This window comes from Salvelinus fontinalis, chromosome 32, assembly GCF_029448725.1.
Source record: "Salvelinus fontinalis isolate EN_2023a chromosome 32, ASM2944872v1, whole genome shotgun sequence".
Taxonomy (NCBI): Eukaryota; Metazoa; Chordata; class Actinopteri; order Salmoniformes; family Salmonidae; genus Salvelinus; species Salvelinus fontinalis.
This window is the reverse complement of record NC_074696.1, coordinates 35,194,656-35,221,193: the sequence shown is the minus strand read 5'-3', so window position 1 is coordinate 35,221,193 and position 26,538 is coordinate 35,194,656. Positions and strand designations below refer to the sequence as shown.

General features: G+C 45.6%; 1 protein-coding gene across 2 annotated transcripts in view; it reads right to left on the bottom strand.

The window, feature by feature from the left end:
* The window catches only part of LOC129831162 (atrial natriuretic peptide receptor 1-like), a 119,384-nt gene that overhangs the window by 33,576 nt on the left and 59,270 nt on the right, over positions 1-26,538 (bottom strand). The gene's annotated exons all lie outside the window — the stretch shown is intronic.

The window sequence follows — 26,538 nt, the reverse complement described above, 5'->3', positions numbered from 1 at the left end:
GAGAGAGAGAGAGAAAGAAAGAAAGAAAGAACAGAGAGATTAACACAAAGGATTCAGGTGCACAATCTGGGCGCAAGCTGTGCTATTTCCTCATTGCTTTCAAGATTGAGAGATGGGCCCTTTGTTCAATCCCGTTGATTGATTTTGTTGCCCTTTACAAAATAAATGAACAAACTAGCCACCTGGGACCATATTGTGTAGCACCACCTGTTGCCAGTCCCTGTGTGTCGGCTTACATGGCCGGCTTACATGGCACCAGCCTTACGCATGGTGTCCCCGGTTCGCCTACATAGCCCGGTGCGGGTTATTCCACCTCCCCCCACTGGTCGGGCGACGGGGAGCATACACCCAGGTAAGGTTGGGCAGGCTCAGTGCTCAAGGGAGCCAGTACGCCTGCACGGTCTGGTATTTCCGGCGCCACCTCCCCGCCCCAACCCAGTACCACCAGTGCCTACACCACCCACCAGGCTTCCTGTGCGTCTTCAGAGCCCTGTGCCTCCTCCACGCACTAGCTCTATGGTGTGTGTCTCCAGCCCAGTACCACCAGTGCCTACACCACGCACCAAGCCTCCTGTGTGTCCCTAGAGTCCTGTGCGTCAGCCGGCCAGAGTCTGCCGTCTGCCCAACGGCGCCTGAACTGCCCGTCTGCCCAACGGCGCCTGAACTGCCCGTCTGCCCAACGGCGCCTGAACTGCCCGTCTGCCCAACGGCGCCTGAACTGCCCGTCTGCCCAACGGCGCCTGAACTGCCCGTTAGCCCAACGGCGCCTGAACTGCCCGTCTGCCCAACGGCGCCTGAACTGCCCGTCTGCCCAACGGCGCCTGAACTGCCCGTCTGCCCAACGGCGCCTGAACTGCCCGTTAGCCCAACGGCGCCTGAACTGCCCGTCTGCCCAACGGCGCCTGAACTGCCCGTCTGCCCAACGGCGCCTGAACTGCCCGTTAGCCCAACGGCGCCTGAACTGCCCGTCTGCCCAACGCTGTCTGAACTGTCCGTCTGCCAAACGCCGTATGAACTGCCCGTCTGTACTGAGCCTGCAAAGCCGCCCGTCTGTACTGAGCCTGCAAAGCCGCCCGTCTGCCATGAGCCTTCAGAGCCTTCCGCCAGACAGGAGCAGCAAAAGCCTTCCGCCAGACAGGAGCAGCAAAAGCCTTCCGCCAGACAGGATCAGCCAGAGCCTTCGGCCAGACAGGATCAGCCAGAGCCTTCGGCCAGACAGGATCAGCCAGAGCCTTCCGCCAGACAGGATCAGCCAGAGCCTTCCGCCAGACAGGATCAGCCAGAGCCTTCCGCCAGACAGGATCAGCCAGAGCCTTCCGCCAGCCAGCCATGAGCAGCCAGAGCCTTCCGCCAGCCAGCCATGAGCAGTCAGAGCCTTCCGTCAGCCAGCCATGAGCAGCCAGATCCGTCAGCCAGCCATGAGCAGCCAGATCCGTCAGCCAGCCATGAGCAGCCAGATCCGTCAGCCAGCCATGAGCAGCCAGATCCGTCAGCCAGCCATGAGCAGCCAGATCCGTCAGCCAGCCATGAGCAGCCAGATCCGTCAGCCAGCCATGAGCTGCAGTCCCTCAGTCCGGAGCTGCCGTCCCTCAGTCCGGAGCTGCCGTCCCTCAGTCCGGAGCTGCAGTCCCTCAGTCCGGAGCTACCCCCCCTCAGTCCGGAGCTACCTCTCAGTCCGGAGCTGCAGTCCCTCAGTCCGGAGCTACCCCCCCTCAGTCCGGAGCTACCTCTCAGTCCGGAGCTACCCATCCGTCCGGTGGCGCCCTCTGGGATGGTTTTCAGTCCGGGACTTTCTACAAGGGCCGCCGCTCCAGAGGCGCCACCAAAGCGGGTATTGACAATGGTGGAGTGGGGGCCTCATCCCGCGCCCGAGCCTTGGGGGGGGGGGGGGGGGGGGGGGGGGTACTGTCACGCCCTGGCCTTAGTAGTCTTTGTTTCCTTTATTATTTTAGTTAGGTCAGGGTGTGACATGGGGAAGGTATGTGTTTTTTGTATTGTCTAGGGTGGTTGTATGGTTTAGGGGGTTAAGTAGAGTAGATGGGTTAGTGTTTAGTGTAGGTGTCTAGCTGTGTCTATGGTTGCCTGAATGGTTCTCAATCAGAGACAGATGTCATTAATTGTCTCTGATTGGGAACCCTATTTAATACAGCCATAGGCTCTAGGTTTATGTGGGTAAATGTCTGTGTAGTGTTTGTGTCAGCACTATTTGTCTTTATAGCTTCACGGTCGTCAGTTTGTTATTTTGTTAGTTTGTGTATAGTTGTTCGTTTCGTGTTTTTTTCTCTCTTCTAAATAAAAGAAGATGTATTTTGCACACGCTGCGCCTTGGTCCTCTCTCTCACCCATAGACGATCGTGACAGTCTTTAATGTTGTGGAGGGGGTAATGGGAAATAGGAGCATAATGTGATGTAAAGTCCCTCTCTTGAATCAAGTCTTTGGTTAAGTAATCCATACGGCACATTTATCAAGCTCGCTTAAAACCAAACTTCAACTACAGCGTGCACACTGGAGACGGACATGGTTTTGAATATCAATAGGGTTTAGGTGAAACGAAGGAAAATATATTAGTTGATTCAAACTGATGCCATCTCTTAGTTTGGCTCTTGGCCCTACAGTTGTGAGACCTAAAAAGTTAGCTTGATACAAAAAAACTAAAACAAAAACCTGTACTAGAAGATGTTATAGCACTGTGTTGCACATGCACTGCAGCAATAGTTCTGCCAATAAAATGGCGTGATCTGACTTTTCGTTTTGAAGTTTTTAGAACTTCACAGACACCTAGGCATTTCCCATACTTCACCTCTTAGGCTTATTTGATCAATGACAGAGACACACAGTGTCTGGGAACTGAACCTGCAACCTCACAGTCAAAAGCCTAGCCTCCTAACCCAAACCTCCCACTTCTTTACTTCTTTCAGACCGCTGTGCTGGAAGAGTGTAGTATTAAAGTTTGGATAAAATCTCTTTCTCTTTCGGCACTCTCAAATTCCTCTATCTCTTGAGTCAGAGTTGAACAGATTTTAATTGAGCTCATAGAAATAAGATCACTGTAAGCGGTGCGTAACTGGCTGCAGGGAAGCAGAAGTGGGTAACAACTGGAGCACTTTAATAATTCAAAACCAAGCTGTACCCAGAACAACAAAATACGGGTAAAATAACCCGTCGCAAAACCAGTCAGAAGTGCACATGCACTTACAACAAACAATCTCACACAAAGACATGGGGGGAACAGAGGGTTAAATACACGACAAGTAATGAGGGAATGTAAACCAGGTGTGAGAGAACAAGACAAAACAAATAGAAAATGATAGGTGGATCGGCGATGGCTAGAAGACCGGTAACGTCGACTGCCGAACGCCGCCCGAACAAGGAGAGGAACCGACTTTGGCGGAAGTCGTAACAATCACTTTATTATGTTATATTTACTACTTCTATGATTGAGTCTCTACCTTGCTCACCGCCATCAGAAATGAATCATTGCATAATCATAATTAATTTAATACATTTATTTATCTCTGTGTCCAACATGCTGCCTCCTACATGTTCCACTGCTCTGACCTCAGATCAGATATGCAAGGTATCATACAGTGGCTGTCCCTGACCTGAGTCTATAAGGCTCATAGTTGACTGAGGTAGTACAGCTCACTGTACCAAATTACTGCTTATATATTACAAGATCTCTAAGGTTAACAGGGTGAATCACGGATGGAATGCATTTATATAACGTTCAAGGCCTAGGTCTCAAAGTACTTTACATTGTATGGGGGTTAGTCATCGTATAATTCATCTACGTTCCTATTTCCAAAGGTATTCGGCACAGATGGCTATGGTGGCACAGTCTATTCTGACATACATATGACGGACCCCCAAGGACATAATGTACAGTAAACGCGTTCCCTAAAAAGGATCTAATTTGTTGCTACAATACATGATGTCCGTCTATAAGGAATCATGATGATAGTGCCATTTTATGGCTTCTCAATGTCAAACTATAGAGGCAAGGTCAGTACAGGTGCATCAAAGCTGGGACTGAGAGACTGAAAAACAGCTTCTATCTCAAGGTCATCAGACTGCTAAACAGCAATCACTAACTCAGAGAGTCTGCTGCCAACATTGAGACCCAATCACTGGGCACTTTAATAAATGAATCACTAGTCACTTTAAACAATGCCACTCTAAATAATGCCACTTTAATAATGCTTACATATCTTACATTACTCATATCACATGTATATACTGTATTTTATACCATCTATTGCACCTTGCCTATGCCGCTCGGCCATCGCTCATCCATATACTTACAGGTACATTATCTCATTCCCCCTTTAGATTTGTGTGTATTAGGTAGTTGTTGGGGAATTGTTAGATTACTTGTTAGATATTACTGCACTGTCAGAACTAGAAGCACAATCTTTCGCTACACTCGCATTAACATCTGCTAACCATGTGTATGTGACAAATAAAATTTGATTTGATTTGAGCAGCTACTCAACTTCGAATCTACAGGACAGATATCCATCACTTGTAAATCTGACTAAAACCGTTTTGAATAGTTGTGAAATGTATCCCTCCGCTCCCTGCCTTGAAGTAATTATCACTAATCGTACACGACTGGAAAGGTGAAAGCAAGGGTTCCACTACATAATTTAACCTAGTCCAAAAATGTCAGATCTAGGATTACTTCAAAGAAGGAAGAAAGGAAGGAAGAAGGGAAGGACTGAAGGAAGGGAGGTAGGATGCATTTGAAAAGTATTCTAGCAGGACCCTATGTCTAAATGTAAAAAATCATCGCTATTTCTTTCTCCACAAAAAAGGGAATCATCTTTCTTCTCTTCGCCAGGTGGTTAAACTGTCCTTGTTCTAAAATCTCCATCCATTGTGTTGTAAAATACCCGGCTAATTAGCGTAGGAGTAAAAAGCACAGTGGCAGCAGCGCTCGTCTCTGACAAGACTAATCGTGGTAGCAGTGGCATGTGCTTTCAACTAGGCGGGTGAACAGGGGAGTGGTCAAGGGGTGCATTGAAAACAGAACTGTAATTAAAGCAAGTAAAGTGTGTGTGTAGAAAGAGAGAGAGGAAGAGAAGCAGATCTCGTCTGACATGTTTTCCCAGCTCTTAGACAGGCAGAACCCGAGGAGTGTCCCGTGCACCACCACAAAAAAAGAAGAGAATTTGCATTTAACTGAATGATAACAGTGATGCTGCTTTTAATTTCACACAGGGTGATTTGAAAAAAGCTTTCTGGCTTTCAGTCTCATATGTTGAAAACACACACACACACACACACACACACAAAAACCCCTGGTCCATTAGTCATTGTAATCGGAGCCCCTCTGTGTAGAAGCTGAAACTCAATGCTCTGGCTCCTGGTGTCTGTGCTGCTCCATTGGCAGTATAAGTCCTAACTGAACACTGTCATTCACTTCACAGGACCAATCTGCCTCATTCTATTTATTCTTCCTTTCTATTTGTTTTGCTATGTACAGTCAAGTCAATTGTATGAGTATAAAATAATATCATTTGTAAACAAATCTGAGCATACAATATAGCACAGCATTTGGATATGTATTTATTTAACAGTGTTTTTTCTATCAAGGGTGCCAATAATTGTTGACCTGACTGTATTTATAGTCCAGTGTTAATGTATTTCTCTCTTTACTGTCTCTTTAAATTCCATTCACTATTTTCCTATTTCTGTGTCCTACAATGTTGTTTTCATCTCTCTCACCTCTCCTTCCCCTCTCTGCCCCACTCCCCATCTTATTTACCCACTCTTTCTAAAAGCACTCTCTCAACCTTTTATCTCTTCTCCTCTCTTTCCCTCTCTCCTTCTTTCCACATCTCTCCTTTCCCTCTCTGTAACCACCTCAGTCCATCACCCTACCATCTCCTCTATCCATCTCTCCTCTTCACATCTCTTCCACTCTCGCTCCACACTTTCGTAACCTCCTCCAATCTCTCCATCTATCTGTTGCCAATCTGCCTGAGTCGCCAGGCTCAGTGGGTTTCAGTATAGGTCTCTATAAGAGACCTGGCTAGCCCATTGTGGTGATTACATAGCCCAATCCACTAACAGCTCCCTCTCCTCCACCAATCTGTCCCTTTGTGATGAGAGCAGAGCACTCTACCCATCTGTCACTTGCTGCTCAGGTCTAATGAAGAAGTACCTGTCGTACCCCTGTTCTTTGAAACCTCCATTAATGGAGTCCCTTTCAGCGTCGGCCCCTCTTGTTAATATAGCTTATTCATGCCTTACTCATGTTTTATTCATGCCTTATTAATATATTATAATTGATTAATAAATGGCAAAGAAAGGTCACTCGATAACGAGCTAAATTGACATTTCCTTTGTAATTATCACTGTGAAGATGCGTGTTTGCTTTAGAAATGTCAATTTTGAAGGCCATCTCTCACATATTATAAATGGGCCATTTTAATTAAATTTCCTTTCTTTTCCCTGTATGTTTTAAAGCAATACATTCCAATGTAGTGGCATCTTCCATGTCACATTGAAACAATCAGCAAGGAAACACATAGGAACCCACGGCTGTTAGACAACCCAAAACATGCATGTCTCAATCTAACGGGGGCCTCTTATAACGGTCAACACAGAAGAAACCAGCCAAGAAGTCACAGAGGAACCAACCACTGCTCAATGAGCAACCACACAGATATGACCACATATGGATTCATCATGCAATAATACAGGCTTTCCCTTACGATATGCAACAGTGCCGCCCCGTATTGTCACGAGGGGGTTGTGGGTAACTGAAGAGCTATGAGAAGAGGCTTGTGGAGTTCAGAGTGTGGGCTGTGGGAATAGGAGAGAGCGAGTGATCCCACTCGCAGGTTGGGATTAGGAAAAGGCGAAAGATGGAAATCACAAGAGAACAACATCAACCTCCAGCCTCCATGTTCCCATGTACCCCCACTGGGTAGATGCCTTCCTGTCTCTGAGGTGATTGGTTGATGAGGCTTAATTTATGGAGTAAAGAGTGGGATTTTTTGGTTGAGCGTCCTTTGCTACAGGAGTCTGTTGATATAGTTAGGCTAGTGGGTCCTGATTTCTGTCGATAGAGTTGAACAGATTACATACAGATGTAGGACCTTCATTTGATCACTCTTTTGTTGCTGAGAATTTCCCTGCACTGCAGGACATGCAAGCGTAGTGAATGTGAGGTTTAAAAAGGCTTCCAGTTTGTAGTTTCCACTTAATTTATTTTTATCAACCCCTACAAAAAATAGCCAATAATTATAATCCACATAATAATTCACATTTCCTGTTCCTGCAGGATCATTTTCCTGCTGTAGAAAACTGGCTCAAATTACGATCCTACATCTGTATGTGCTCAATCGATACAACTCCTCTAAAAATGTACTCTCAGAATGATTCAAGGATGTGGTATTGTACAGTGACGCTAAATTTGGCACAATGTCGCTAGTGAATGCTATGCTGAGAATCGGCGTAATGTAAGGCAGAGTGGTTGATTTTCAACAGATTTATTGACATTTTGTAGTTCTGGATGTTTCTTGGCACCCATTTAGCTGGGTTATATCATATCTTGAAAGAAGATAATGTTCTTGTTTTTCTCAAGGGCCCTGTGCTTTCAGAGTGTGTCATTATTTAACTGCTCATTGAAGTACAGAGGCCATGGAGCCACTACGTGCATCAGGTAAAGGTGTATTGTGAGCTTTGATGTGGTAGGTGGTTATTTGGTTGGAATATATTACATGATACTATTAAACTAATTTAAGGTAATCATCCAAATAATTACCATCAGATAACTGGGATTGTGCCTTTCATTTCCAGTCTCGCCCATCTATTATTGTCATTTTGGTTCAGTCATTGAGATTTCTCCACGTAGATGATTCAAATGTAAGATTTGTTTATTCATTAATCATCCAAGCTAGCCTGTGTGTGTGTGTGTGTTTCAGGCCTTCTATTTCTATCTATATTACACTGAACAAAAATCTAAACGTTACAGTTCATATAAGGAAATCAGTCAATTGAAATATATTCATTAGGCCCTAATCTATGGATTGTTTATTTTTTGTATTTTACACCCTTTTTCGTGATATCCAATTATGATCTTGTCTCATCCCTGCAACTCCCCAAAGGGCTCGATAGAGGTGAAGGTTGAGTCATGCATCCTACGAAACATGACCTGCCAAACCGTGCTTCTTAACACTGCCCACTTAACCCAGCCGCACCAATGTGTCGGAGGAAACACTGTTTAACTGACGACCAGAGTCAGCTTGCAGGCGCCCAGCCTGCCACAAGGAGTCGCTAAAGCACGGTGAGCTAAGTAAAGCCCCCCCGGCCAAACCCAAACCCTTACCCGGACAACGCTGGGCCAGTTGTGTGGGACTCCCGGTCATGGCCAGTTGTGACACAGCCTGGGATCGAACACGGGTCTGTAGTGACGCCTCAAGCACAGCGAGGCTGTGCCACTTGGGAGGCCATCTAATCTATGGATTTCACATCACTGGGAATACAGATATGCATCTGTTGGTCACAAATGTATTTATTTTTTTAAAGTAGGGGCGTGGATCAGAAAACCAGTCAGTATCTGGTGTGACCACCATTTGCGCCATGTAGTGCGACATCTCCTTCACATAGCTTGATCAGGCTGTTGATTGTGGCCTGTGGAATGTTGTCCCACTCCTCGTCAATGGCTGTGCGAAGCTGCTGGATATTGGTGGGAACTGGAACACACTGTCGTGCACGTCGATCCAGAGCATCCCAAACATTTTCAATGGATGACATGTCTGGTGAGTATGCAGGCCATGGAAGAACTGGGACATTTTCAGCTTCAAGGAATTGTGTACAGATCCTTGCAACATGGGGCCATGCATTATCATGCTGAAACATGAGGTGATGGCAGCGGAAGAATGGCACGACAATGGACCTCAGGGTCTCATCACAGTATCTCTGTGCATCTAATTGCTATTGATAAAATGCAATTGTGTTTGTTGTCTGTAGCTTATGCCTACTCACACCATAACCCCACCGACACCATGGGCACTCGACGCCATACACAGTGTCTGCTATCTGCCCAGTACAGTTGAAACTGGGATTCATCTGTGAAGAGCACCCTTCTCCAACGTGCCAGTGGCCATCGAAGGTGAGCATTTGCCCACTGAATTCGGTTAAGACGCCAAACAGCAGTCAATTCAAGACCCTGGTGAGGATGACAAGCACGCAAATGAGCTTCCTTAAGACGGTTTCTGACTGTTGAGAAATTCTTTGGTTGTGGAAACCCACAGTTCCACCAGCTATCCGGGTGGATGGTCTCAGACGATCCCGCAGGTGAAGAAGCCAGATGTGGAGGTTCTGGCTGGCGTGGTTTTATTTATTTAACCTTTATTTAACTAGGCAAGTCAGTTAAGAACAAATTCTTATTTACAATGACGGCCTAGGAACAGTGGGATAACTGCCTTTTCAGGGGCAGAACGACAGATTTTTACCTTGTCAGCTCGGGGATTTGAGCCACCAACCTTTCGGTTACTGGCCCAACGCTCTAACCACTAGGCTACCTGCCACCCCAATACTTATATAAATAAGCTATTTCTGTTTATATTTTTAAATTAGCAAAAATTTCTATGCACCTGTTTTCGCTTTGTCATTGTGGGGTATTGTGAGTAGATTGCTGAGGAAATGTTTTTTTTTTTTTAAGCCATTTCAGAATAAGACTGTAACATAACAAAATGTGAAAAATGTCAAGGGGTCTGAATACTTTCCGAAGGCACTGTAAAAGGCAGCCTGGACAAAGAGCAGACACATCATCACAACACCAGAGCCGTGTCAGCTGACCCTGACTGGCACAAAATGGACGCTGGTCACCCAGTCACCCTTATCAGTGGGAAGGGAAACAAAGGCAGCCTGATGTCAGTCTATACCTTTCGCTTGGTCATTATTCTTGTACTGTAGTTCTGACGGACAATGTACAGTGTTGGACTGTCATAGCCACATGCCGTGTTGGTATAGTGCCCTTCTTATCCCAGTTTGGCCTATATGACTCACTATATGTATAATTATTTGGTGTTCTTAACATAACATATTCCTTAGCTAATTTGCGTCAAACGTATGCTTATTGGTTTGCTTTAGCTGTCATGGATGTTTTATATGCTAGTCAATTGTGTAGATAAAATGACAGAATATACGCTATTTACATGCAGCAGGTCACTCAGGGAACTCATACGCTTCCTAACTCATACATTGCATGGGTAGATCATTCAATAATTGATTGGTTGAACTTATGGGCATCAAGTAGCCTCGAGGTTAGTGTATTGGCCAGTAAACGAAAGGTTGCTGGATGGAATACCGGAGCCAACAAGCTAAAAAAAAAAAAAAAATCCTATCGCTGTACCATTGAGCAAGGCACTTAATCCTAATTGTTCCAGGGGCACTGTGACCCCACTCCCTGCGGGTGTCTTGGGGAGGGTTGGGATATGCAACAACAACAATATATTATACACTTGTGTGTAACAGGACAAATATAAGCACCCCCCAACTGATATTATTATCTTGATAGTGCCGGTCAGAGGTCACATTACTCTAAGTGGTCTGAGCCTGACGTCTATCCTCTTCAACAATGACCAAACAGGTCCGAGGTCAGTGGATCATGGCTGTGAGCTTCTGTTCGGAATGGAGTGTCAGTTCAATGTGACTGTTTCTGCACCTTATACTACTTAACCAATTTACTCAGACTAATGTGTGTTTTACTGTACCTCCAAAACCATTTTTCCCCCTAAGTTCTAAATGGCTCTAAACTGTATTGTGGAATGAGAGCTCCTGTGTGCACGTAAAATAGTTTACAGGCGCACATTGGTGGAGTTGTGTTTCAGAAAAGGAAACATTCTGTTGCAGTTCATTGCAGCACAGCTTAGAATGTGATCATTCAGCTGACTTCAGGGTTTGTTTTGGATCCAGTGTGGTTCATTTCTATTGAGAACAAGTGTCAAAAGTTTTGCTAACTAAACAAAGTGAAACAAACTGCACAAGGTCCACATGACTTAAAAACCTGGCAACAGTTCAACCCCTGGATTGATTCGATAAATCGCCCTTGGCGCTTGTGCATTATTTTTTTATTAAGTCTTCAAAACTGGTTACAAGTGGTTATTCAATCTATTCAGCCCTGGGGGATGTAGAGCTAAACAGCCATTATGTTGCCAGAGGCTGCCTGTGGGTAATGTGAGCTCTGTGGTGTGCTGCTGACTACTGAATCATCATGGCCTCCTGTTACACTGAGGTCAGCCTGCTTCCCTGTGTGCCTCTATCCCCACTGTACTGACCTGTGTGTCTGTGTGTGTGTGTGTGTGTGTACCTCTATCCCCACTGTACTGACCTGTGTGTCTGTGTGTGTGTGTGTGTGTGTCTCCCTTCCCACTGTGCTGACCTGTTTGTCTGTGTGTGTGTGTGTCTCCATCCCCATTGTGGTGACCTGTGTGTCTGTGTGCCTCTATCCCCACTGTACTGACCTGTGTGTCTGTGTGTGTGTGTGTCTCCATCCCCATTGTGCTGACCTGTGTGTCTGTGTGTGTGTGTGTCTCCCTTCCCACTGTGCTGACCTGTGTGTCTGTGTCTCCATCCCCACTGTGCTGACCTGTGTGTCTGTGTGTGTCTGTGTGTCTCCATCCCCACTGTCCTGACCTGTGTGTCTGTGTGTGTGTGTGTCTCCATCCCCACTGTCCTGACCTGTGTGTCTGTGTGTGTGTGTGTCTCCATCCCCACTGTGCTGACCTGTGTGTCTGTGTGTGTGTGTGTGTCTCCATCCCCACTGTGCTGACCTGTGTGTCTGTGTGTGTCTCCATCCTCACTGTGCTGACCTGTGCTGTGTGTCTCCATCCTCACTGTGCTGTGTGTGTGTGTGTGTGTGTGTGTGTGTGTGTGTGTGTGTGTGTGTGTGTGTGTGTGTGTGTGTGTGTGTGTGTGTGTGTGTGTGTGTGTGTGTGTGTGTGTGTGTGTGTGTGTGTGTGTGTGTGTGTGTGTGTGTGTGTGTGTGTGTGTCCATCCCCACTGTACTGACCTGTGTGCTACTGAGCCTTTTCACCCATCTGGACTACCTGGAGGAGGGAGTTGGTCATGGTCTACCTGGAGGAGGGAGTTGGTCATGGTCTACCTGGAGGAGGGAGTTGGTCATGGACTACCTGGAGGAGGGAGTTGGTCATGGTCTACCTGGAGGAGGGAGTTGGTCATGGTCTACCTGGACGAGGGAGTTGGTCATGGTCTACCTGGAGGAGGGAGTTTGTCATGGACTACCTGGAGGAGGGAGTTGGTCATGGTCTACCTGGAGGAGGGAGTTGGTCATGGTCTACCTGGAGGAGGGAGTTTGTCATGGACTACCTGGAGGAGGGAGTTTGTCATGGACTACCTGGAGGAGGGAGTTTGTCATGGACTACCTGGAGGAGGGAGTTGGTCATGGACTACCTGGAGGAGGGAGTTGGTCATGGACTACCTGGAGGAGGGAGTTGGTCATGGACTACCTGGAGGAGGGAGTTGGTCATGGTCTACCTGGAGGAGGGAGTTGGTCATGGACTACCTGGAGGAGGGAGTTGGTCATGGACTACCTGGAGGAGGGAGTTGGTCATGGACTACCTGGAGGAGGGAGTTGGTCATGGACTACCTGGAGGAGGGAGTTGGTCATGGACTACCTGGAGGAGGGAGTTGGTCATGGACTACATGGAGGAGGGAGTTGGTCATGGACTACCTGGAGGAGGGAGTTTGTCATGGACTACCTGGAGGATGGAGTTGGTCATGGACTACCTGGAGGAGGTCATGGTGGTCATGGACTACCTGGAGGAGGGAGTTTGTCATGGACTACCTGGAGGAGGGAGTTGGTCATGGACTACCTGGAGGAGGGAGTTGGTCATGGACTACCTGGAGGAGGGAGTTGGTCATGGACTACCTGGAGGAGGGAGTTGGTCATGGACTACCTGGAGGAGGGAGTTTGTCATGGACTACCTGGAGGAGGGAGTTTGTCATGGACTACCTGGAGGAGGGAGTTGGTCATGGTCTACCTGGAGGAGGGAGTTTGTCATGGACTACCTGGAGGAGGGAGTTGGTCATGGACTACCTGGAGGAGGGAGTTGGTCATGGACTACCTGGAGGAGGGAGTTGGTCATGGTCTACCTGGAGGAGGGAGTTGGTCATGGACTACCTGGAGGAGGGAGTTTGTCATGGACTACCTGGAGGAGGGAGTTTGTCATGGACTACCTGGAGGAGGGAGTTGGTCATGGACTACCTGGAGGAGGGAGTTGGTCATGGACTACCTGGAGGAGGGAGTTTGTCATGGTCTACCTGGAGGAGGGAGTTTGTCATGGACTACCTGGAGGAGGGAGTTTGTCATGGACTACCTGGAGGAGGGAGTTTGTCATGAAGGCCTAAGTGAAGTCTTCTTTGCATAGGGGTTCATTTAAAAAATATATATATATAAAATGTAACCTTTATATAACTAGGCAAGTCAATTAAGAACAAATTCTTATTTACAATGCCGGCCTACACCGGCCAAACCCGGACGACACTGGGCCAATTGTGCGCCACCCTATGGGACTCCCAATCACTGCCGGTTGTGATACAGCCTGGAATCAAACCAGGGTGTCTGTAGTGATGCCACTAGCACTGAGATGCAGTCTTAGACCACTGCGCCACTCGGGAGCCCTCAAAATTGCAGGTAGCTCTTTGATGACTGTTGGTTTCTCTCTCTTTCAGTCCCCCTTCTCCCTCTCTCTTTATTTTTCAGTGTCTCTTTCTCTCTCGCTCTCTTTCTCTTTGTCTCTTTCCATCTTTTTCTTTAATAAAAGTTGTTTTGATTGACCAAAAAAATCTGGTTAGGGAATTAGACGATCTTTCCAGCCTCCAATTGTTAAATGTAAGTACCTCTTTGAATTATGTCCCTAAAGTGTGCCGTGCACTTCCACCCTATATCCCACCAAGTATCTTTTTATCCTTGGAGGTCTCAATTGCACTCGTATACACCCCCTCCCCCCAAACCTCACACACACACATTATTGACTTTACCCTTTCCAAAGAAGGTCGGCATCCCAAATCCATTCATTTTAGTCCCTCGGACCGCTCTGAATACCCTCCCCCCTGTTTATCTCCACCTCCCCATCTCTCCTCTCACTGATTAGATTAGCTGCCAGCTGCAGCTGGGCCCAGCCTGTCAATTCCCTTGATGGACACACTTCCTGTGTCCATGTGTGCGTCCAAATGGCACCTATTCCCTATACAGTGCACTACTTTTGACCAGAGCCCTATGGGCCATTTGGGAAGCACCCATATGTTTTGAATAAGAGAAAGTGGAGTCCCTCTTTTCTGTGGTTGGTTGCCAGGCACTGGTGGTACTTCTGTTTGGATTTCGCACAATGTTGATTGAACAAATGTTTTATATATGGTAATATACTTAATCATTTTATTACGGTATAGGACAGCTGGTATGAGAAAGTCCCTTGTTGCTGGTGGCACTGTACTTTTCCATCGCATCTGGATCAATGTTTCTATCGCACTGTAGATTTTGAGTTGGACTAATATTTTAGTGTCATAAACCTGTGGTCTTTATATTTGTACAGGACACAAACATACATGTTTTGATTATCAGATTGCCTGTTCTTGTTACAACCGCCGAAGAAGCATTGGAATGATTGGGACTGGAGTAACACTGACACGTCAACAGTGTGATAATCTCTCTTGCTACTAATCATTGCCAGTCTGCCTTCCCTCCTTTTCCTGACGTGTGACATCAACCAGTGCAGAATTTCATTAGGGCTCTAATCAGTAGTAATCAGCAGTAAATATAGTCCATTTAGGGCCGGGTGCCTAATTGACAAAGCACTTCGATACGGAACAAAAATATAAACGCAACATGTAAAGTGTTGGACCAGTGTTTCATGAACTGAAATAAAAGATCCCCCAAACATTAAGTAGGACAAAAAGCTTTTTTCTCTCATTCTGTGCACAAATTTCTTTACATCCCTGTTAGTGAGCCTTTCTCCTTTGCCAAGATAATCCATCCACCTGACGGGTGTGAGGTATCAAGAAATGAATTAAACAGCATGATCATTTTTGAGGGAACGTGCAATTGGCATGCTGACTGCAGGAAAGTCTACCAGAGCTGTTGCCAGAGAATTGAATGTTCATTTCAACATAAGCCACCTCCAACGTTGTTTTAGAGAATCTGGCAGGACATCCAACTGGCCTCACAACCGCAGACCACATGTCACCACGTTATTGTTGTTTCTACCTTCTTGACCTTTGTGACGTTGACTTTGCCAAATAATGTTTGTACCATGTTTTTGTGCCGCTACCATGTTGTGTTGCTACCATGTTGTGTTGCTAGCATGCTGTGTTGTCATGTTTTGCTGTTATGTTGTTGTCTTAGGTCTCTCTTTATGTAGTGTTGTGTCTCTCTTGTTGTGATGTGTGTTTTGTCCTATATTTATATTGTATTTATTTATTCCCAGGCCTCCGTCCCCGCAGGAGGCCTTTTGCCTTTTGGTAGACCGCCATTGTAAATAAGAATTTGTTTTTAACTGACTTGTCTAGTTAAATAAAGGTTAAATAGAAATTGAGTTCAGGTGCATCTTGTTTCCATTGATCATCCTTTATATGTTTCTACAACTTGATTTGAGTCCACCTGTGGTAAACGTAATTGATTGGACATGATTTGGAAAGGCACACACCTGTCTATATTAGGTCCCATAGTTGAGAGTGCATGTCAAAAACAAAAATCAAGCAGTGAGGCCGAAGGAATTATCCGTAGAGTTCTGAGACAGGATTGTGTCGAGGCACAGATCTGGTGAAGGGTACCAAAACATTTCTGCAGCATTGAAGGTCCCCAAAAACCCAGTGGTCTCCATCATTCTTAAATGGAAGAAGTTTGCAATTAGACTCTTCCTAGAGATGACCGCCGGGCCAAACTGAACAATCGGGGGAGAAGGGCCTTGGTCAGGGAGGTGACAAAAAACCCAATGGCCACTCTGACAGAGCTCTAGAGTTCCTCTGTGGAGGTGGGAGAACCTTCCAGAAAGATAACCATCTCTTCAACACTCCACCAATCAGGCCTTTATGGTAGAGTGGCCAGACGGAAGCCACTCCTCAGTAAAAGTCACATGACAGCACACTTGGAGATGCCAAAACACACCTAAAGAATCTCAGACCATGAGGAACAAGATTCTCTGGTCTGATGAAAGCAAGATTGAACTCTTCGGCCTGAATGGCAAACGTCACTTCTGGAAGAAACCTGGCACGATCCATACGGTGAAGCATCATGCTGTGTGGAGTTGTTTTTCAGCGGCAGGGACTGGGAGACTAGTCAGGATCGAGGGAAAGATGAACGGAGCAAAGTACAGAGAAGTACAGATGAAAACCTGCTCCAGAGAGCTCAGGACCACAGATTGGGGTGAAGGTTCACCTTGCAACAGGACAACAACCCTAAACACACAGCCAAGACAATGCTGGAGTGGCTTCGGGACAAGTCTCTGAATGTCCTCGACTGTCCCAGCCAGACCCCGGACTTGAACCCGATCAAACATCTCTGGAGAGACCCAAAAATAGCTGTGCAGCAACGATTCCCATCCAACCTGACTTAGCTTGAGAGGATCTGCAGAGAAGAATGGGAGAAACTCCCCAAATACAGGTGTGCCAAGGTTGTGGCGTCATACCCAAGAGGAATCTAGGCTGTAATCGCTACCAAAAGTGTGTCAACAAATTACTGAGTAAAGGGTCTTAATAGTTATGTAAAAGTGAGATTTCAGTTTTTTATTTTATTAGCACAAATTTCACAAAAATGTTTTTGCTTTGTCATTATGAGGTATTGTGTGTGGATTATGATGAGGGAGAAAAACAATTTAATCAATTAATAAGGCTGTAACCTAACAACATGTGGAAAAAAGTAAACGGGTCTGAATACTTTCTGATAATGAGGAAAGAAAGAAGAGGGGGAGAAAGGAGGGGGGGACTGGGGTGTTTGAAGCAATGAAAGTCTAAAATACATGTTCAGGATGTAATAGCAAAGTTAGAGAAAGTTGAGGATACATTGAGGCCGAGTTCCTGGCAGTCTTCGGTCGGGGATGGCGGGTCAGAGAGAGTGAGCCCACTGTGTAAAATTATAAAGGAAAAGGAGAAGAAAGAAGGAGAAATAGAGTGTGGAGAGGGATGGATAGCAAAAAAAACTCAGAAGAGACCTCAGAAGTCGGGGAGCATCGAGAAAGGGAAAGAGAGCTTAGAGCAGCAATCATCAATAGATTCAGCCACAGGCTGATTTTTTTCTTGAAAGGATTGTCTGGGGGCCGGAACATAAATACAAATCATTTGTAGACTGCAAATTCAGCGCAAGAAGATATCATATTTGACCAAAACATAATAATTTCAAACCTTGCTTACATTTGTATACGGTCACATACACTGAGCATACTGTACCAAACATTGAGAACACCTTCCTAATATTGAGTTGCGCACCCAGTTTTGCCCTCAGAACAGCCTCCATTTGTTTTCTTCATATCACTTGGGGGGCTAAATAAAAAATATTGTGGGCCAAATTTTGGCCGGCGGGCCGCCAATTGTGAAATCCTGGCTTCAAGGAACAGACCAAGGGAGAGAAGGAAGGATAAACAGATGGGGCAATGAAAAGAGAAGATAAACAAGACAAAGTAGCCAGACAGACCGTAAAAGTAAAGTAGCAAGATAGTAACAAGAGTACAAGATGAACAGGATAAAGAAGTTAGACAGGTAAAGGGGTAATAAAAAGAGGGTGAAATAAACAACAAGATCGAGAGCATGGACAGAAGGAGACCAACTTAAAAGGACACAGCAGTTTTGAGGAGGGGAAAAAGGCAACATTTTGCATGATGATGTCATTATCTAGTTGAAAACAAGCTTCGTGGTTGTAGAGACGTCAGATTATTGTGTGAACCATGTAGAGACGTCTTTTTTCATGACGTCATCCAGACGTTACTTAAATACATAATTTTGGTCAGATTACCAGATTACAACCAGTGAAAGATGTATTTTTCTGATCACTAAAAAGATGTCTAGAAAACGTCCTTCTATAACTAGTAAACAACCTGAACGTGACATCCCAAAACACTCCATAATAACTTTAGCGCCACCAGCACACTGGGTAGGATTAGCAACAAGATAGAGACAAAGTGTGAGGCTAAAACTGATTTAAGAGGGGAGGCTGCTGCTCTGCTGTGCTGTTCTCTGTATGACGGAGGCAGAGCGAGACGGGACCCAGATGGGAGAGATAAACAGGACGCTCTGTCTCCCCTTTATTAGATTCCCTCCCTTTTATTATTGAGGTCCTGCAGCGCCGTGTGTCCTGACAGAACCCACACGGGTGTTTTAACGCCATGCAGGACTGGACTGGACGAGGGAGGCGACGACGACGACGACGGGGGGGGGGGGGGGGGGGGGGGTGGATATGCAAGGACATGAAAGGTGGATATGCAACCCATGGAAACTTCCTCCACTGACTGACTCACTGAGGTGTGGACTTACTGTATCCTTATCACGCACACACACACACTTACATGCATTTCACTACTCACGCACACACATATGCATATCAGCACGAGCATAAACACACATTCCAGTGTCTGTGTGCTGTCTGGTCGGAGTTCACCTCTACCCTCTACGTATTATCTATCTCATGTCACAGTGTGTTTACTTCCATCTGCCGACACATGAAGACAACCCAGCAGGACAACCTAGTTCAGCAGAACTAAGACAAATCCCTCCCATAGGCCATTACTCTGACACATCATTTCAAGTCATTGAAACTACAATACATTGCTCCTGGGAAAAGGGAACATTCCTGATTTAAAAAAAAACGTTCATCATCTTTGTGCTCGTTGCTTGCTCATGAGGGTAACTTGATCTTTTCAGGCGACCAGCAGGATGATCTTGTGGAGGGGTTTCATCATAACTGCAGAAATGTCTAATTCAAAGGAATGAAAATGATTATGGTCATTGCGTGCTTTATCTACAGGGATGGTGAATAGGATTGTATTTTGTTATGCTGAAAACTTTGTAACCATTCCCAACACAAAAACCATGCTATATCACCACGTTCAGATTCAATCAGGCCCCATCAACTAATGTGATAAGCGGGGCTCGCTCCAATTCTACACCACATCCGTCTCCATCTCTCCCCCGGCCGTTTACACCCGCTAGCCACAGAGGAGCGATTAGCTGACCGCACGGCCACTCATGACGCAAATCCAGGGCAAACTCCCCCAGATCCCCACTTCACACTATAAATATAGTGAGGGACAGTTTGCTCAGGACTGAGAGACCAGTTTATAGGGCGGCAGGTAGCCTAGCGGTCAGAGCGTTAGACCAGTAACCGACAGGTAGCCTAGAGGTTAGAGCGTTAGACCAGTAACCGACAGGTAGCCTAGCGGTTAGAGCGTTAGACCAGTAACCGACAGGTAGCCTAGCGGTTAGAGCGTTAGACCAGTAACCGACAGGTAGCCTAGCGGTTAGAGCGTTAGACCAGTAACCGACAGGTAGCCTAGCGGTTAGAGCGTTAGACCAGTAACCGACAGGTAGCCTAGCGGTTAGAGCGTTAGACCAGTAACCGACAGGTAGCCTAGCGGTTAGAGCGTTAGACCAGTAACCGACAGGTCGCTGGTTCGAATACTTGAGCCGTCAAGGTGTAAAATCTGTCAATGTGTCTCTGAGCAAGGCACTTCACCCTGATTTACTACTATGGCTGACCCTGTAATACAAAACATTTCACTGCACCTATGTGACAATAAAAATAATAATTATATATATAAAGTTACTCTTTATGTGGAGGGACCCTCTGGGCCTCTGCTTTCTCTTTTCTCTTTCTCTCTCCTCCCTATATCTCACTCTCTCTTTCCCCTCTCTATATCTCACTCTCTCTTTCCCCTCTCTATATCTCACTCTCTCTTTCCCCTCTCTATATCTCACTCTCTCTTTCCCCTCTCTATATCTCACTCTCTCTTTCCCCTCTCTATATCTCACTCTCTCTTTCCCCTTTCTATATCTCACTCTCTCTTTCCCCACTCTGTATCTCACTCTCTCTTCCCCCTCTCTGTATCTCACTCTCTCTTTCCCCTCTCTATATCTCACTCTCTCTTTCCCCTCTCTGTATCTCACTCCCTCTTTCCCCTCTCTATATCTCTCTCTCTTTCCCCTCTCTATATCTCACTCTCTCTTTCACCTCTCTATATCTCCCTCTCCCTCCTCCCTATATCTCACTCTCTCTTTCCCGTCTCTATATCTCACTCTCTCTTTCCCCTCTCTGTATCTCACTCCCTCTTTCCCCTCTCTATATCTCTCTCTCTTTCACCTCTCTATATCTCCCTCTCCCTCCTCCCTATATCTCACTCTCTCTTTCCCCTCTCTGTATCTCACTCCCTCTTTCCCCTCTCTGTATCTCACTCCCTCTTTCCCCTCTCTGTATCTCACTCTCTCTTTCCCCTCTCTATATCTCACTCTCTCTTACCCCTCTCTATATCTCCCTCTTTCCCCTCTCTATATCTCACTCTCTCTTTCCCCTCTCTGTATCTCACTCTCTCTTTCCCCTCTCTGTATCTCACTCTCTCTTTCCCCTCTCTGTATCTCACTCTCTCTTTCCCCTCTCCGTATCTCACTCTCTCTTTCCCCTCTCTGTATCTCACTCCCTCTTTCCCCTCTCTGTATCTCACTCCCTCTTTCCCTTCTCTGTATCTCACTCCCTCTTTCCCCTCCCTATATCTCACTCTTTCTTTCCTGTCTCTATATCTCACTCTCTCTTTCCCCTCTCTATATCTCCCTCTTTCCCCTCTCTATATCTCACTCTCTCTTTCCCCTCTCTGTATCTCACTCTCTCTTTCCCCTCTCTGTATCTCACTCTCTCTTTCCCCTCTCTGTATCTCACTCCCTCTTTCCCCTCTCTATATCTCTCTCTCTCTTTCCCCTCTCTATATCTCACTCTCTCTTTCACCTCTCTATATCTCCCTCTCCCTCCTCCCTATATCTCACTCTCTCTTTCCCGTCTCTATATCTCACTCTCTCTTTCCCCTCTCTATATCTCACTCCCTCTTTCCCCTCTTTATATCTCTCTCTCTCTTTCCCCTCTCTATATCTCACTCTCTCTTTCACCACTCTATATCTCCCTCTCCCTCTTCCCTATATCTCACTCTCTCTTTCCCGTCTCTATATCTCACTCTCTCTTTCCCCTCTCTATATCTCATTCCCTCTTTCCCCTCTCTGTATCCCACTCCCTCTTTCCCCTCTCTATATCTCTCTCTCTCTTTTCCCTCTCTATATCTCACTCTCTCTTTCACCTCTCTATATCTCCCTCTCCCTCCTCCCTATATCTCACTCTCTCTTTCCCGTCTCTATATCTCACTCTCTCTTTCCCCTCTCTGTATCTCACTCTCTCTTTCCCCTCTCTATATCTCACTCTCTCTTTCCCCTCTCTATATCTCACTCCCTCTTTCCCCTCTCTATTTCTCTCTCTCTCTCTCTCTTTCCCCTCTCTATATCTCACTCCCTCTTTCCCCTCTCTATTTCTCTCTCTCTCTCTTTCCCCTCTCTGTATCTCACTCTCTCTTTCCCCTCTCTATATCTCACGCTCTCTTTCCCCTCTCTGTATCTCACTCTCTCTTTCCCCTCTCTATTTCTCTCTCTCTCTCTTTCCCCTCTCTGTATCTCACTCTCTCTTTCCCCTCTCCATATCTCACTCTCTCTTTCCCCTCTCCATATCTCACTCTCTCTTTCCCCTCTCTGTATCTCACTCTTTCTTCCCCCTCTCTATATCTCACTCTTTCTTTCCCCTCTTTATATCTCACGCTCTCTTTCCCCTCTATCTCCCTTTCTTTCTCTCAGGCCTAAAGGCTTTATTACTGATTTCTGATGGCTGGTCCATCTTCAGAACAGCAGCAATACAAAGAGAGCAAGATTCAAGTCTAGCTAGATGTGGTGGCTAAATACTTGAGATGGAATTAAGGCGCCTATCAAAGGGAGGCTGATCTTTAGGTGAGATAATAAGTGTCAAGCGGTGGTTGGGGTAAGGAGAGGATGGAGATGAAGAGGTGAGAGGATGGAGGGATGGTGATAATGGACATGGAGGAGAGAGAATAGAGCAGACAGGTCATTGAGGCAGCAGGCTGAGCATCTGTTTTTTAAATGGTAAACAGATTGGGTCTGTCAATGTAGAGGAGAAGGGATTAAGCCAGAATGAGCTTTACTACTGAGTGGCATTTTGTGGTACATCTCGTGAAGATGTCAGTCATTGTCCTGCCCACAAAGACTACACGTCCCATGAGCACACACAACCTACACAAAAGGTTATATCAAGAACCTAAAAGGGTTCTTTGGCTATCCCCATAGAATAACCCTTTGAAGAACCCTGTTTGGTTCCAGGTAGAGCCCTATTGTGTTCCATTGTAGAACCCAGAGAGAACCCAAAAGAGTTCTACTTGGATACCAAAAAGCGTTCTCCTATGGGGACAGGCCGAAGAACCCTTTTGGAACCTTGCATCTTCAGCCCCAGCTGAAGGTGGTTTCAGCTAATCAAGGGCTGGCATCAATACAGTAGGTGTCTTTCATTGAAGGATGAAGCTTGATATGAGGATGACATTATCAGAGCCATAGAAGGCCAGAATGAAGAGATGGCACATTAAGCGATCTCAGAAGCAACCCTCTAAAATGTCATTTAAAATGTTGTTTGTCGAAAGGTAAGTGCAATAAATGATTCTTAATATTAGGAAAGCAGGCGTTTTGCGTTTCTAAAAAAAGATTCCATTTATTCTGGTACTGACAACACAACCGTGCAGCATGCTGCGCCTGATCAAGTGTAACCCTATTTAATGTATAAATAGGAACAGTTGCTGTACAGTAACATGCTATACATGATGTCAGAGCTCAGGGTCTCTGCTTTCCAGCGCTGTACGTGATTCAACTGAAATACGCTCTAAGTGGGAGCATGACCTGCAACGAGAAGATGCCCCCATCCTTCCTGCCAATGGGGTTACTTTTGCACATGTTGGTGTTGTCTGAGTAAAGTGAGGGGAATGCAGCAAATTGGAGAGGAGTTGAAGTGTTCTGAAAGATGAAACTTTGAGGATTATAATAAATAAGACGTTGATGTCACACAAGCAAACCACACAACCGTGAGTCCAAATGTGCTCTTGAAATGCATGTACGACAAAACTCATTTCATTTACAGTATCGACATTTAGAATTGCTAAGTGTCACAGTATGTACAGTTACGAAGATGACACGGTGTCATACGCCCGGTTGTTCTGACAAGAATAAGCCCATGTTCGCAGTATTCTGAAGAAAAGTAGCCACGGAACGCACACCGAAATGCACTCATGACTCCTCTACGCACTAAAATTACAATGTGTTTCTCTGTGCTTTGTGAAAACCTAACACTGTAAGATCCTACTTTGGAACTTAGCTAGTCATGTTGGTAATCGAATAAGCTTTCAAGTGATGCCCTCGTGACCCAGTTTGCGATTTGTAACGGAATGAATAAACAACAACAGTCATCGTGTGGGGATGCAGTGCGGTGTTCCAAACCAAAAACTACAAGTGTGCTTGCATCAGTCCTTCAACGGCACAGCTTAGAGAGCTTAAAAGAGCACCTAGTAGTTAAAGGCTCTTTCCTTGAGTCATAAAAGTGCATTGAAATGACTTAGGAACTGTGCCCACTTTGGAGAGGCGTGCAACAGAGCAGCACCCCTGGATCACGTAGAGGTAATGTGCCTTGCTCCTTAATGTAATGTAAAAGGATCACGTAGAGGTAATGTGCCTTGCTCCTTAATGTAATGTAAAAGGATCACGTAGAGGTAATGTGCCTTGCTCCTTAATGTAATGTAAAAGGATCACGTAGAGGTAATGTGCCTTGCTCCTTAATGTAATGTAAAAGGATCACGTAGAGGTAATGTGCCTTGCTCCTTAATGTAATGTAAAAGGATCACGTAGAGGTAATGTGCCTTGCTCCTTAATGTAATGTAAAAGGATCACGTAGAGGTAATGTGCCTTGCTCCTTAATGTAATGTAAAAGGATCACGGCAGCTTTAGAAAGCTTAAGAATATACTCTTTATGCTGTACTTGCCAGCAGTACCTTTCATGGTCGTGCTCGTGCCACCGCAAGGCCCCAACTCCTGTTAGTGATCCAGGTACAGTAGGTACAAACATAAACATGGAGAGCGATTGTAACGGCATTCCTCCTCCTCTTCATCTTCGGAAGAGGAGGAGTATTGAGGGAACCAAGGCGCAGCGTAGTGAACAGACATATTTAATTAACGAAAACACCAACTTGTATAAACTAACAAAAATAACAAACGGTGTAGACAGACCTATACGACGAACTCACATAAAACAAGAAGAACGCAGGAATAGGACAATTAGACTACACAAACCGAACAAACCGTAACAGTCCAGTATGGTGCAAACAATTACACAGACACGGAAGACAATCACCCACAACGAACACTGTGACAACGCCTACCTAAATATGACTCTTAATTAGAGGAACGCCAAACACCTGCCTCTAATTAAGAGCCATACCAGGCAACCCAAAACCAACACAGAAACAGAAAACATAGAATGCCCACCCAACCTCACGTCCTGACCAACTAACACACATAACAAACTAACATAAATAGGTCAGGAACGTGACAGCGATGAACTTGTGCTGACAGATTCACGCACAAGTATCACACTTGAATCCAGTTAAGAAGGTGCACAGACCTGGGTGTTTATACTGTATAATATACACACACATTCCAGTGTCGGTGTGCTGTCTCGGAGGAGTTCACCTCTACCCTCTACGTATTATCTATCTCATGTCACAGTGTGTTTACTCCTATCTGCCGACACATGAAGACAACCCAGCAGAGATGGCTTAAAATAACCAACTGTAGAACAGAGAGCTTTCCTCCCACTAAGTAGTCTGGATTAACACACACGGCACTCCAAGAAGAGTAGCTGATGCTTTAGTAGTGAATGGAGATCCTATTAAAATACCAAATTTTCTCTCTCTCTCTCTCTCTCTCTCTCTCTTTCTCTCTCTCTCTCTCTCGTGGGATGACTGTGGTAGGTGACTGGCTCTTGTGTGCCTTGGTCGGAGCAGACACAAAATTCCTGAGGGACTGTGCAGCTTTCCTAACTGAGTCAGTCAGGGGCTGCTGGTCAATAACCTGGAAGCAGAACAGAATAGAGCTGAAGTTGGTGCTCTCCCTAATAACGGCGACAGTTAGACACCTGATAGACCCTTCATCAACATTTCTTGTATTAATCAGTGTCCGTCTCCATCTCTCTCTCTGTCGCTCTCACTCATCATTTTCTATCCATCTGTCTCTTTCTTTCCTCTACATAACTCTTCCCCTCTCTCTCTCTCACATGCTTTCTCTCCCTACATTATGCTATTCCCTGTCAGCCACCAAACACAATGTACCCAATATAAATCCTTCGAGGCAAACCGTCAATATGACAATGTACCCATACAACATCTTACAATGCAATCCTATCAAACACAGATACGAATCGATGGTGCTGTAACAGGCTGTCGCTGAATGTGACCATTGGCCGCTGTGAGCTTATCTTCATGATGAAAAGAAGGCCCGCTGGCGTAGCGACGCAAACGGTGCCCAGTCAGCTAACTCGTTAGCACGATGACATCAGGAACAAAACCAGAGATAAGAGCTCGGAAAGGCCTCAAGCGAGAAGTATGGACTTCGGCACGACAAGCTAATCGTTGTGTTGTCAGAATGAGAAACCCCTGAGGATCATCTGTAATCTTAATATTGTATATATTTTTTAAATCAGTGCAATCAAGTGAAGGTTTTGCTGCGTGGTGATGATAGGCAGGGCCGGCCCTGGGCATAAGCGACATAAGTGGTATTTTTTAGGAACTCTGTTGGCGTCTCAACTTCCTGTTGAGAGTTAGAATAGTAGAATGCACAAGGTGCCATTTCGAAATGTGGCTGTGCATTGGCAGTGTATCTCTTATGTGAGTCATTGATAGTCACTCAATTTTGATTGTAAGTTAGTCTAGCAAGCTATCTGACCTCTAGAGGGCCCCCCATTGATTTAGTTAGTCACTCTCACTCAGGTATCATATGAACATGGCATAAGTCATGACAAAATGTATAGAACTGCAGGAAATTAGCTTTAAAACAGCAAGAATGTCTCGCCACCCTATGGCAAAATGTGTATAATTGCTGCAAACTCACTTTAAAACTGCATAATTTCCTCTATACCTCTAACTCAATTTATTTTATATCAGCCATCAATACGGGGGCCACTTGTGGTTTCAGTTTTTTGTGATATTTGTGGCCAAAAATGCTTGATTTTGCTCTGGCGATTCTGACATTTAACATGGCATTATGCACTGACGAGGGAAACATTTTGTTGATGTGTGGCTCGATTGAACCATGTTATGCAGTAAATGTGTGGTGAATGGTTGAAATTGAGAGCACTTTTTTTGTACTGTGGTGATGGGTTAGTTTTATGCGATAATATTGCAATGCTTTGATTGTTTTATGAGGAAATAGTCAGTAGCGATGTG